Source organism: Nelumbo lutea, chromosome 1 (genome assembly GCF_056320005.1).
Source record: "Nelumbo lutea isolate HS-2025 chromosome 1, American lotus-T2T, whole genome shotgun sequence".
Classification (NCBI taxonomy): Eukaryota; Viridiplantae; Streptophyta; class Magnoliopsida; order Proteales; family Nelumbonaceae; genus Nelumbo; species Nelumbo lutea.
Window position 1 is genome coordinate 956,454 of NC_142684.1, and position 13,221 is coordinate 969,674.

The 13,221-nt window shown below is 41.4% G+C and overlaps 1 protein-coding gene across 3 annotated transcripts in view; it reads left to right on the forward strand.

The window, feature by feature from the left end:
• Positions 1 to 13,221, forward strand: part of LOC148873153 (succinate--CoA ligase [ADP-forming] subunit alpha, mitochondrial) — a 38,098-nt gene that overhangs the window by 15,359 nt on the left and 9,518 nt on the right. The window lies entirely within an intron of this gene.

Sequence of the window (13,221 nt, forward strand, 5' to 3'; positions counted from 1 at the left end):
TGCCAATGTTGAATCCTCTAGGTCCTGAAAATATTATCGGAATAAATCAAGTGTTTTGTTCTTAATTCATAGGAAGTGTTTGGTAAAAATCTTTCATTGTTTAGTCATGGTAAATTATCATCTTTCATTGTTTAGTCATGGTAATATCATCTTCATTGTTTAGTCATGGTAAATTATCATCTAATGATCATAAACTATATTAAAAACTTAGTTTATAATTTGCTCCTTGTAGTATCCTTCATTAAGTTACAGAAGATATAATGTTTATGTTGTTAATGTATATTAAAAATACAGTAACTAGTTTTCTTTTTTCTTAGAAGCATTTGTGCTGACTAAAATTTGTTTAAATTTCATATTCTATGAAAAGACATAAGTTATGGAAATGTTTCAAACATAATGATTGTAAAACCTAATGATGAATGACATAATGATTGTAAAACCTATGTCTTTTCAAACATAATGATTGTAAAACCTAATGATGAATGACAAAGAGAGCTCGGTGAGCAACCAAATGGAGGCAAAGTCTAGTGGCGCAGAAGAAAACTAATTAGCAATTATTCTTCCTTTAATCAGAAAAATACTAGTGTGAGGTTAAGAGAGTAAGAGAAGAGAAGAGAGAAGAAGGAAGGAGAGCATTCAGTCGTACAACTCTCTCCATCCCCCAATCACTTTTATTAATAATAATTAGAAACTAATATGGCAATTACAAGATTGCCCTTAATGGGGCGACTGACAATAACTATAAGGAAAAAAAGGCTAAAGGCCCATAACTCAAACTAATCAATGAACAACAAAACATAAAAGACTATGAGCCATTTGGCCTAGTATTTCTACACTCCTCAAGCTGAGCATAGATGTCAATCATGCCCAGCTTGCTTAGATATTGCTGCAATTTAGCTTTAGGAACTCCCTTGGTAAATGCATAAGCCGGTTGCTCTTTATTGGATGGTGGTGTTACATTTATGAGAAGAGGAAAGTTGTTAAATTGTTGTAGGTAGACCTGTTCATGGGCCGGGCCGGGCTTTCACTCTGTATTAACAGATTTTTCTAAGGCCCTAGCCCGAGCCCAGCCCGACCATCGGGCCTACAACTTGGGCCCGAGCCCGACCCTCATAAAAAGCCTGAAGGCCTGAGCCTGAAATTTAGCCCATGTTGTTACTACTGCTGAAGTGGCTGAATAGAGAGTGAGAGAGAGAGAGAGAGAAATTATAAAGAAAAAATAAAAAAATGTATATATTAAATTATAAATACATATATATATTTCAATAAATATTATATTATTTATATATTTTATATAATATATAAAATACATATTATGTATTTTATAAAATATATAATGTTGAGTCGGGTCGGGCTTGGCTCGGGCTGGGCTTTTTTGACAAATGCCGAGCCCGTCTCGTAACACAGTCGGGCTTACTGTGTTAGTTCCGAGGTCAGGCCCGTGGGCCTAATTACATGACCAAGCCCGACCGGGGTGTAGGCCGGGCCGGGCTGGGCCATCGGGCTACCCGGCCCATGAACATGTCTAGTTGTAGGGGGTAGAGGTGTCTTGTAAGTGGGTCAAAAGAGTTGCAAATGCTGTTGCTGATACACTTGTTAAAGGTGGGAAGGAATGGCTTATTTCTAGGCTTTGTTGTATTATTTATATTGGGGAGGGTGAAGAGAGTTTCTCCCTCCCCTTTCTTATTATACTCAATTTCTTCTTATGATGAAAATGATTTTGTTATTGATAAAAAAAGGTAGGCAAACTTCTCTAGATGCCCCTCTCTCTTAATGCCTTACCACCTTAATATGCTTTGTTCGATCATGTCGGATAGGATTATGTGCTATCTTAATGGCCGCCACATTGTCAAAATACAACATTAGGCACTTGTCATATTTGACATTTGTCTCCTCCATCGAAGACTGTAACCATAAAAGCTCAAATACACCATGTGCCATGGTTCTATATTTCGCTTCAGCTGAAAACCTAATCACCATTGGCTATTTCTTGCTCCTCCAAGAACCTAGAGGTAGATGTGCTATCATCAATAAATCCTATCCAGTTTGCATTTGTATATGCTTCTAGTTTCCTGTGACCATGCTATCCAAAGATGATACATTTTCTTGGCGTACCCTTCAAGTAACACAAAACTGTCTTTGTTGCAACCATATGCGTATCTCTAGGGGCATACATAAATTGGCTAATAACACTAACAACTTAAAAATTGTTAAGGTGAGTCGCGTACAAGTAAAACAACTCCCCAATCAACCTTTGAAACACTCCCATATGTTGGCAAATGAACATGCCATCTTTGGACCTGGCAATTTCAAACCCCAAGAAGTATCACAATTATCACAAATCTTTAATTTTAAATTTAGCATTGAGAAAGTGTTTCAGGCTATCAATTTCTTGCTTATTTTGAATGGTAACTACAATGTCATCCACATAGGCAATTTAGAAGGTAAACGAAGCACATCTCCCCTTAACAAAGAGGGTAACCCTAGGTAGCCCTTTCACTACTATTGAACCCCACAATTCTTCCCAGTCGGGAGTGATGAGAAATCTATCCAGTTTGGAGCAGGTTGGGGGGGATTGAAAATTTGACCATGTATGGTCCACCCTTAACATTGGAAGTTCACACAATTCAATGGAATCAATTAAGTTATTAAACCTTCTTATGTTGGTAGTGATTTCTTGGTTTGGCTTGTTTGTTTCTCCTGAGAATCTGATAACATTGAAAATTTGAAATCACCTCCCACACACCATGGTCCCTCCCAAATTCTCTAATAGCACATAACTCCTCCCAAAAAGCCCCCCTGTCTCTATAGGAGTTGTGACCATATACATTTGTTACCACCCATTCTCTCTCATCCGAGGGTCTTCTATTTTTTAGGGAGACTGAGTATCTACCAATCAATTCCTTCACACACTCCATGTCCTCATTTCTCCAAATGGCCAAGATCCCTCCTGAGGCTCCCCATGATGGGGCAAACGACCAGCTTAAACCCATGGCTCCCCAAATGCTTCTTATCTACCTTCTATTCAGCTCAGATAGTTTGGTTTCTTGAAGCAAAATCAGATCTGGTCTATCTTTTTTGAGAGTATTCCTGATTATTCTCCTCTTCTGGCACTTCCAAGGCCTCTTACATTCCACCTGACTATCTTCATTTCAACCTACTTGAAACCCCTTATCAATGGTCGCCTATTGTTCCCCTCTTTTCCTTTTCAGGCTCCCCTCTTCCTTCCTCTAATAATTAATTCCACACTTAATCTTCTCTAACTCACTTTACTTTCTTCTTCTTTGCTTTCCTTTCTTCCTTAAATATACCTTACTTCATTCACTCTTCCTTCCCAGTCTTCTGTTTCCTTCTAACTCTTCTTTCTCCTCCTAATTCAACCTCCTAACATCCTCCTGGATTAAGGTTCGGGATACTGGCTTTGGTTGAGTAAAGGGGTGGTTTACTCTATTTTCACTATTCTCCACTCCTAGGGTTGGGTCCAAAAGGTTTTCTAAAATTAGGAACCAGATTATAGCTCTCTCTTGTTCTAAGCTATTGTCCGAAAGGTTTTCAGAATCTTGCGTTGTGGCACAGTCCATTAGAGTATTCAAGGGAGGAGTGGTGTTGGTTGTACCTACACAATTCGATAAACAAATCTTAGAGGGATGTATAAAATGACCCACATATTGAAAAGGTAAACACAGAGAAACGGGGTTAGGTACTCCCTAAGCCAGCAATTCAGAAACCTTCCCTTTATCAGTACCCTCTGAATTGGAATCCTTGGTAGGCAATACTGATATAGCATCAATTTCTTGTTCCTCCTTTGCTTCTTTGTTTGGGTTAGTGCCAAGATCCAACTATGTGTAGGAGCTCCTGCTCTGATACCAACTGTCATGGGGCTAGTCGTTGAGGCCCCGTGCGGCACTCGAATGCGGCGAGTAAGCCTAAGCAACAAGCAACAACACAAGAAAAGGCAATAAAGATGGCACACAAATTAGACAAAAGGCAAATTGTATTGCATTAATGGATGGCAAGCATAAGCACATAGTTCAATGTCAAGGGGATCTCATGCTTAACCTTTACATGCTCTTGATTCACTCGACTACCTACCTCCCCTCAAAGAGTATGTTAAGCTTTTGGGGGAGTGACATAAAGATACATCAAAAGGATGAAAAATCATACTAAGTAGTTACAAGAATGCCATTGGCAATCCCCCCATACAAAAATACATGCATAGCCCACCCATGACACACACTTGGACACTAGAGTGGCGGCTGTAGGCACGGTGGATGGCACTTGATGGCACGGCGAAGAGAACACTTGTGATAGTCTCCCCCACTCAATTCAATCTTTGTCCTCGAAGACTGGCTTCTGCTTGAGGCTTAGATCTGCTGTTGATGAAGGAGGGTTCTTCAACTGCTCCACGAACTTGGTCTCTTCCAAGGCCTGGGCATGAGGTTGGGTGGAAGTCTTTAGGGTGTTCTTGATGGTGGGAAAACCTATGGCTAGTTCCTACGTTAAGTCCTTGCCTGGCTGCTTCAAGGTAGGATTTTGGATGTTCTGCTTTGGTGGTTGGAAAGTTTGTGGCCATGGTTAAGTCAAAATGAAGGTTTGGATTTTTCGGGTACTGTTCCCCTTGATGATTTTTCCCCCAAGGGTTGCTCCTCACAAGGCTCCTATGAAGGTTGGCTTGATCAATGTGGTGGCAGATAGGGTACTTAAGTGGATTTAGTGGTACTCGCTCTCCCCATTGATTGTCATAGTGGAACTGGTTGTGGCTAGAGACGGCCTTGGGTCTTCCAGGAGTCTTCTATGTTCTCGGCTCGTGGCACTGACGTTGGTGCCATTGTTGATGTTGATGCTGCTGCTGGTGTTGACATTGGTACTGGCACTGGTGTTGATGTCGATGTTGGCGCTGATGTTGGAACGGCTTTGGGGGAGACTTCTTCCTGGTGATAACTTCCCAACTCGTCCCAGTGCTGATGTGAGATGATTGAGACGGGGTCTTCCTTGTAGGCACGGCGCTGGCTTCGTGGATATCTGCTTCCTGATAGTATTGCAGGGCCGAAAGTTGCTTCCCATGTACCTTCAAGGCTGTTGTCACTGGAACCATGCAAGAACACTCATCCAAGATGAGCAGACTATCTATGTGTTGCATGAGAGCTGCTTCCGCCTGTGCGAGAAACTCCATTCCCAAGACAACCTGAAAATCATCCAAAGGTACTACAGATAGATTGATGGGTCCTTTCCATAACCCAACCTGGAGCTCTACTCCACGAGCCATGCCTTCTACGGCTTTGGCCCTTGAGTTGATAGCCTTGATCCACCCTGTCTGTTTGGTGGTGGTCAAGTCGAGTCGCTTTGCCTCCGCAAGCGAGATGAAGTTGTGGGTGGCCCCAGTGTGCACCAAGGCTTGGGTCGGCCTCTTGCCGAGGGTGATGTCTACATATTTCAGCCCCTTGTGGGCTTTGGTGGGCCGCTTGGATGTGGCCTCTTTCTTAACCATGGCATTGATGAGTTGGAGGGCGCCTACTCTTGAAACTGCTATGGGTTTCTCCTCATCACTCTCTTCACAGTCGCTGAGTTTGGCGATGAGGGCATTGGGTTTCTTCCATGTTGGACAATCACTCGTCCAATGCTTCCCATTGCAAAGGTAACAAGGCACAGGAGGAGTAGTTGGTCTCCTAGTGAATCGGTGGCCCTGATAGCTTTGGGCTCCTTGTGGCTTCTTCCCTTGTTGGTAATTGTTGGGCTTGTTAGTGGGCATTGGTTTCTCCTATGTAGAGGTTGATTTCTGATCTCCCCCACTCAAGCTATTGGTACGTGGGCTATGTGGTTGGTGGTCTTCCTCTTCTGACTTTCTTAGATCAACTGGTTGCTCGGCCACCGTCATGGCTGTTGCTAACTCCTTCACCCCATGCCGTTGTAGTTCGAGCTCTGCCCATGGTTTGAAACCATCCATGAAGTTGAACAAAAGGTCTTTGTTAGACATGTTGGAGATCTCAAGGGTCAAGGCTGAGAACTCTTGGACATAGTCATGCAATGAGTCTTGATGCTTCAAGTTCTTCAACTTTCTTCATGCTAAGTACTCAACATTCTCGGGGAAGAACTGTCGCTTGATCTCTCTCTTGAAATCGGCCTAGGTGTTGAGGGTCTGAGTGCCACGTTCAATGTCTTGGCAACATCTACGCCACCATAACATTGCAATATCATTTAAATACATGGCGGTTGTACGTACCTGAGTTTGGTCATCATGGATGCCAGTCGTGGAGAAGTACTGATCAAGTTGCCACAAGAAGTTTTCAAGCTCCTGAGCATCACGAGCACTGGAGTATGGAGTTGGTTGGCACACCTTGATGTGGGTGGATGGAGCGAATGAAGGGCCGGTGGAATTGGCCATAGCTCTTTTCATGATTGTCAACTCAGCCCTCATCTCATCCTATTGTGCTTGGAAGCTGTCCATCATGCCTTGAAGGCTGCTTTGGGAAGAGCTGGCTTGTGACTGCTGCAAGGTGTTGTGGACGTCTCGGAGGACTCCGTTAAAGCGGCTCTCCAGCTCCACCATAGCATTCTCTATCGTCTCCCTCTATCGTCTCCATGTTGAGATGGAGTTTGTCGACCCGATCTCAAGTCTCACCTACTATTGCCTCGCAGCGTAGGATGCGCATGTCCATGCTAGCTAGTTGGTCGACAGATTTGTCACGCTTGCTAGCTTTAGTTGTGCGGCCCTTTGGGGCTTGTGTCTTGGTGGGATCGTTGAGTGGAGCCTCATTGGTGTCGTGGACTTGGTGCAACCCATGTAGTGTGTCATCGGCAATGTCACTGTTGCTCTTCATTGTGCTGAAGTAGGGGTGAAGACAGGGTCCAATGTGTGTGTAGGAGCTCCTTCTCTGATACCAGCTGTCACGGGGCTAGTCATCAAGGCTCCATGCGACACTTGAATGCAACGAATAAGCCTAAGCAACAAGCAACAATACAAGAAAAGGCAACAAAGATGGCACACGAATTAGACAAAAGGCAAATTGTATTGCATTAATGGATGGCAAGCATAAGCACACAGTTCAGTGTCGAGGGGATCTCATGCTTAACCTTTACATGCTCTTGATTCACTCGACTACCTACCTCCCCTCAAAGAGTACGTTAAGCTTTTGGGGGAGTGACATAAAGATACATCAAAAGGATGAAAAATCATACTAAATAATTATAAGAATGCCATTGGCAAACCCCCCTACAAAAATACATGCATAGCCCACCCATGACACACACTTGGACACTGGAGTGGCGGCTGTAGGCACGACGGATGGCACTTGATGGCGCGGCGAAGAGAACACTTGTGACATTTGTGCATTGGGATATGAACATAGCAAGTGCAACCAAAGACATGAAGAGGAAGAGAGAAGAAGCCTTTGTTTGGAAATAACGGGCTAAAAGGTTTGAATCAAATTTTGTGTTGCTAATAAAAAGAGGCTAAAAGGTGACTTGAAACCCAAGACAATGGATGGCATACAATTGATAAGATAAGATGTTGTAATAACAATATCCCCTCAAAATTTGGTAGGAACATAAGGCAAATAAAATGCTTTTGGCTACTTCAACAATATGACGGTTTTTCTGTTTAACAACTCCATTTTGTTGTGGAGTGTGTACACAAGAGTTTTGGTGAATAATCCCAAAAGAATCAAGATAAGAAACAAAACTCTTCTCAAAATATTCCTTTGCGTTATCTGACCAAAATATCTTGTTACAAGTATCAAATTGGGTAAGGATAAATTTATGAAAAATTTTCACAATCTTTGCAACTTCATTATGTGAACACATCAAGTATATCCAAATGTATCGAGAAAAGTCATCAATAAACAAAATAAAGTATCAATAACAGAAGAAAAACAACCTATTGAAAAGAAAGGGCTTTAAAAAGTTGCAGAAAATCAAAAGGAAGTAGCAGAAATCAGGTTCAAGAAGAGAGAAGAAAAAGGTGGCGGCAACTAGGGTTCGGAGAGAGATTTTTTTGAACATAACTTTCTCTCTTACACCCCTACTTCCATTTCATTAAGTTAAACTTTAATAACTTACAGAGAGGCCCCTAGTTGGGCAGAAAAATTAAAAAACATAACACAAGAAAAAATAAAGCCCAGATTAAGGCCCATTACAGCAAAGAACATAAAAATAAAAAAGGATAAACAGCTTATGGGCCATGTGGCCCATCTTCTCTATACTCCCCCTCAATCTGAGCATAGATGTCAATCATGCCAAGCTTGCCAATATCATGCTGAAGTTTAGCCTTGGGAATGCCCTTGGTGAGTAAATTAGCTAATTGTCCTTCAGAAGTGATGAAAGGTAGACACACCTCTCTAGAAGCCACTCTTTCTTGAATGAAGTGTCTGTTAGTTTCAATATGTTTAGTTCTGTCATGTTGCATTGGATTGTGAGCAATGTTGATGGTAGCCTGATTATCACAATATAACATCATTGGCTTATCATGCTCAATACACAGTTCCTCCAAGGATCTAAGCCACAGTAGTTCAGAAACTCCATGAGTCATGGCTCTGTATTTAGCTTTGGCTAAAGATCGGGCAACAACTGATTGTTTCTTGCTTATCGAAGAGACAATATTACCTGCCACCAAGATACAATACCTAGAGGTAGATCTTCTGTCATCAATGTTTCCGGCCCAATCATCATCTATGTAGGGTTCAAATTTCGTATGGCCATGCTTAGTAAATAGAATTCCCTTTCCAGGGGAACCCTTCAAATAACACAGAATCCATTCTGTTGCTGCCATGTGAGTATCCCTGGGAGCATGCATGAACTGACTAATGCAACTAACAACATATGCAATGTCTGGCTGAGTCATGAATAGATAGAGAAGTTTTCCAAGTAGTCTCTGGAAGACTCCTTTGTCTTTCAACAATATTCCATCTGAAGCAGAGAGTTTATGACTCGTATCAATAGGAGTAGCAACTGGTCTAGCACCCATCTTCCCTGTTTCAGAGAGCAAATCAAGTACATACTTTCTCTGAGAGATAAAGATCCCATCCTTGGATCTAGCAACTTTTATGCCAAGAAATTATCTCAATTCCCCTAGATCTTTGATTTCAAATTCTGTATGAAGGAAAGATTTGAGATCATTAATCCCTGATACATCATTACTAGTCACAACAATATCATCAACATACACAATCAGGTAAACAACCTCTCCTCTTCACAAAGAGGGTATGATTAGATTGTGTCTGTACATAGCTAAAGCTAACAAGGTCAGCCCTAAACCTTTCAAACCATGCTCTAGGGGACTGTTTCAGTCCATAAAGAGATTTCTTCAGCCTGCAGACCTTCCATTTCATATCTGTTTCATACATCCCTAGAGGAAGAGACATATAGACCTCCTCATGTAACTCCCATTGAGAAATGCATTCTTTACATCCAGCTGATAAAGTGGCCAGTCTGAGTGTGTAGCCAGAGATAGCAGAACTCTCACAGAAGTCATCTTTGTAACAGGAGCAAAGGTCTCCAGATAATCAATCCCATAAGTCTATGTATAACCTTTTGCAACCAACCTAGCCCTTGTAACCTTTCAATGGCGCCATCAGCATGATATTTGATAGTAAAATCCCACTTACAACCTATTGGATCCTTCCCTCCAGGAAAATCAACCACTTCCCAAGTGTCATTCTTGTGCAGGGCATCAATATTTGTTCTCATAGCATCCCTCTATTCTAGAATAGTAAGAGCATTTGACACAGGCTTGGGAATTGGGTTAGAAGGAATAGAAGAAAGGTAGGCAAAATATGAAGGAGAGAGCAAACTATAAGAAAGGTGTTTGAAAATGCAATGTGCAGTACATTTCCTTTTTCCTTTCCTAATAGCAATAGAGATATCAAGGTCTGGAAAGGATGACTTAAAAGGGGATGTATCAATACCTATTGTCTCTTTTGTGATTGGAAGTGCAGGAGTCTCATGTGCTAAAGGGGAAACAATCTGCTCACTTCTGGTTCTCTGTTGTTGGTACAACCTGGGATTAAAAAGAGGACAAGGAGGTAAAGGAGGAGGGATAGGAACACTAGAATGAAAATGAAATGATTGATCCTCCCTTGACTCATTTGAAGGAGGAAGAGTCTCAACAGAAAACTCAACTGGGACAGGAAGGGGAAGAGCAAACAATTGTGACAAATTCTCTTCTTTTGGACAATGCCTCTCTTGAGAAGAATCATAAAAGAAAGAGATCTCATCAAAGGTGACATCCGTTGAGATATACCAAGTGCCAGTCTTCATATCAAAACAACAATAACTCTTATTCCAAGGAAGATATACTTGTGGGCTTTGGGTTCAATTTTATGTCTCTGGACACTTGGGATATGTACATAACAAGTGCAGCCAAAGACACGAAGAGGAATAGGAAAAAGATTCTTGCCCAGATGAAGAAGACTGAAGGGAGACTTAAACCCCAAAACCCCGGATGGCATACAGTTGATTAAGTAGGTTGCAGTGAGAACATCACCCCAAAATTTTGTAAGGACATGTGAGGTAAATAGAATACTTCTTGCAACTTCAACAATATGCCGATTTTTTCTTTTAGAACTCCATTCTGTTCTGGGGTCCTAACACAGGAGCTTTGGTGAATAACCCCCAAATCAGTGAGATAGCAGGTCAGGTTTTTCTCAAAATATTCTTTTGCATTGTCGGATCTGAAAATTTTAATTCTGGTATCAAAATGGGATAGGACAAATTTATGGAATTGCCTCACAAGTCTGGGAACCTCATCACAAGACTTCATATCCAAGTGAACTGAGAAAAGTCATCAATGAACAAGATAAAATATTTGTAGCTACCCATAGAAGGTAAGTGGTAAGGCCCCCACACATCAGAGTGTACAATATGAAATGAAGAAGATCTTTTATTACTCAGAGGATAACTGCTTCTACAATGTTTTGACAATTCACACGACTCACAATGAAGATTGGACAGACTAATTCCCTTAAACAATTATGGGAATAAATGACTTATTGCAGAAAAAAGAAAGATGACTCAAACGAAAATGACATAACATGACTCGACTGATGGGCTCTGTAGATGTAGACCCAAAAGCAGCTTTTCCAGGTTGTCCATGGCTCTGTCCAGGAGTGTCCAGTAAATATATTCCATTCGCCTCATGGCCACTCCCAATCGCTTTCTGAGATTCCAGATCCTGAAAAACACAGTAGGAAGGAAAGAAGGTTACACAATAGTTCAATGACTTAGTTAAGCTACTTACAAATAACAAATTTGTATTTAGCTTGGGTACATGAAGAGCAGAAGGAAGTATCAAGGAATCTGTAGCCTTGATGATTCCCTTGCCGGAGATAGGGGCAAGAGAGCCATCGGCTAGGGTGATTTTGTCACGGGCAGGTAGTAAATCATAAGAAACAAACAAAGTGGAAAGGCTGGTCATATGATCAGACGCACTAGAATCAATAATCCAGGGGATCCTACGATTACTTGAGATAGTTACATGATTGGTAGAAGCCTGTATACCTGAATGAGCAAATGAAGAAGATGTTGAATTTCCTGGAGGGTTGGAAGAAGAGGCCACACCCTTTAGGTGACTGATCATCCTTCCAAACTTCTCATATTCTGCCTTCATAGCTGCTAACTGCTCACTAGCAGTCATCTCTTCAATTTGGTATCTGCCACTATCTGGACCAACAACAATTGGCACTCCCTACCTTCATATTATCAGACTTCTTTTGAAACCGAAGAGGAAGAAGCTCAGGATGCAATTTCCAACACTTGTCTTTAGTGTGTTTTGGCTTCTTACAGTACTCACAAATAATTTCTTTCTTCCCTAAGCTATTTGGAGTCCCTGCAACTTCCTTGGGTTTCACTCCCATATTAGCAAAGTGATCATTTAGACCAGCCCCTTGAACCTGGACAAGTCTCCTGCTTTCTTCACTACTTACCAAGGCATAAGCTTGAAACAGTGAAATACTATCCTTTGATAAAATATTTTGCTTTGTGATGTCATGCTCTGGACTCAACCTTGTCAAAAACTCAAATACCCTATTTCTCTCAACAAGTTTTCTGTAGGTCTCAGCATCATTAGTGGTGTCCCAGGCTATAGCTTCTATCAAATCAATTTCCTATCATAAAGACTTCAGTATTGAGAAATAAACAGCTAACAGTTTCTCCCTCTGTCTCAAATTCTTCACATCATTTCTCAGCTTGTAAACCTTGGCCACATTTAATTTCTGGGAATAGGTTTCGGCAACACTATCCCAAATTTCCTTTGCTGAATTCATCCACAAATAGTGCCGACTAATCTGTGGTTGCATTGAGTTCACTAGCCGTCCAATAACAATATAATTTTCTTGCATCCATTTTTTATATGATGGATCATCTTCCGAAGGAGCCTTCTTGCTCCCGGAGATAAAACCCCATTTGCCTCTACTGCAGATATGAATTTTTACTGATTGTGACCATGCCAGATAATAAGTTCCATCCAGCTTGACTGTGGTCATAGCTAGTAGAGAGTCTACAGAGGCTCCCGGAATTTGTTCGGATTCAGCAACATGCTTGTTTTCAACTTCTGAAGGGTTCATCTTCTTAAATACTTCGAAAATAACTTCTAACAACAAATGGAGACAGAACAAAAATTGTGTTGTGAGCTAACCTCTATGCAGCCATACCAGCTTCCTGCGTCAAACCCGAAAGCCAAGAGATGCAGTCATTGAGCGCCCGTGTCAAACTCCCTGTGGGGCCCATCATCAAATTTCTCCTGAAAATTAGGGTTTCGGGCAACACACTTGAATCTGTCAGGAGGACGACAAAACCAGTCCCCTTCTCTCTAGAAACCACTAACAACTGGGCTGAAATAGGTTTCTTTACCTATTCATACGATTCAGTTCACCATACACACCATGTATGGGGAAAAAAGGTGAAAAAAAAAGGGAAAAGTTGAGCCTGCTTTAATACCAAGAAGAAAAACAGCCTTTTGAAAAGAAAGGACTGTTTAAAAAGTTGCAGAAAATCAAAAGGAAGTAGCAGAAATCAGGTTCAAGAAGAGATAAGAAGAAGAAGAAGAAGAAGAAGAAGAAGAAGGTGGCGGCAACTAGGGTTCAGAGAGAGATTTTTTTGAACATAACTCTCTCTTACACCCCTAATTCCATTTCATTAAGTTAAACTTTAATAATTTACAGAGAGCCCCCCCATTACAGCAAAGAACATAAAAATAAAAAAGGATAAACAGCCTATGGGCCATTCGGCCCA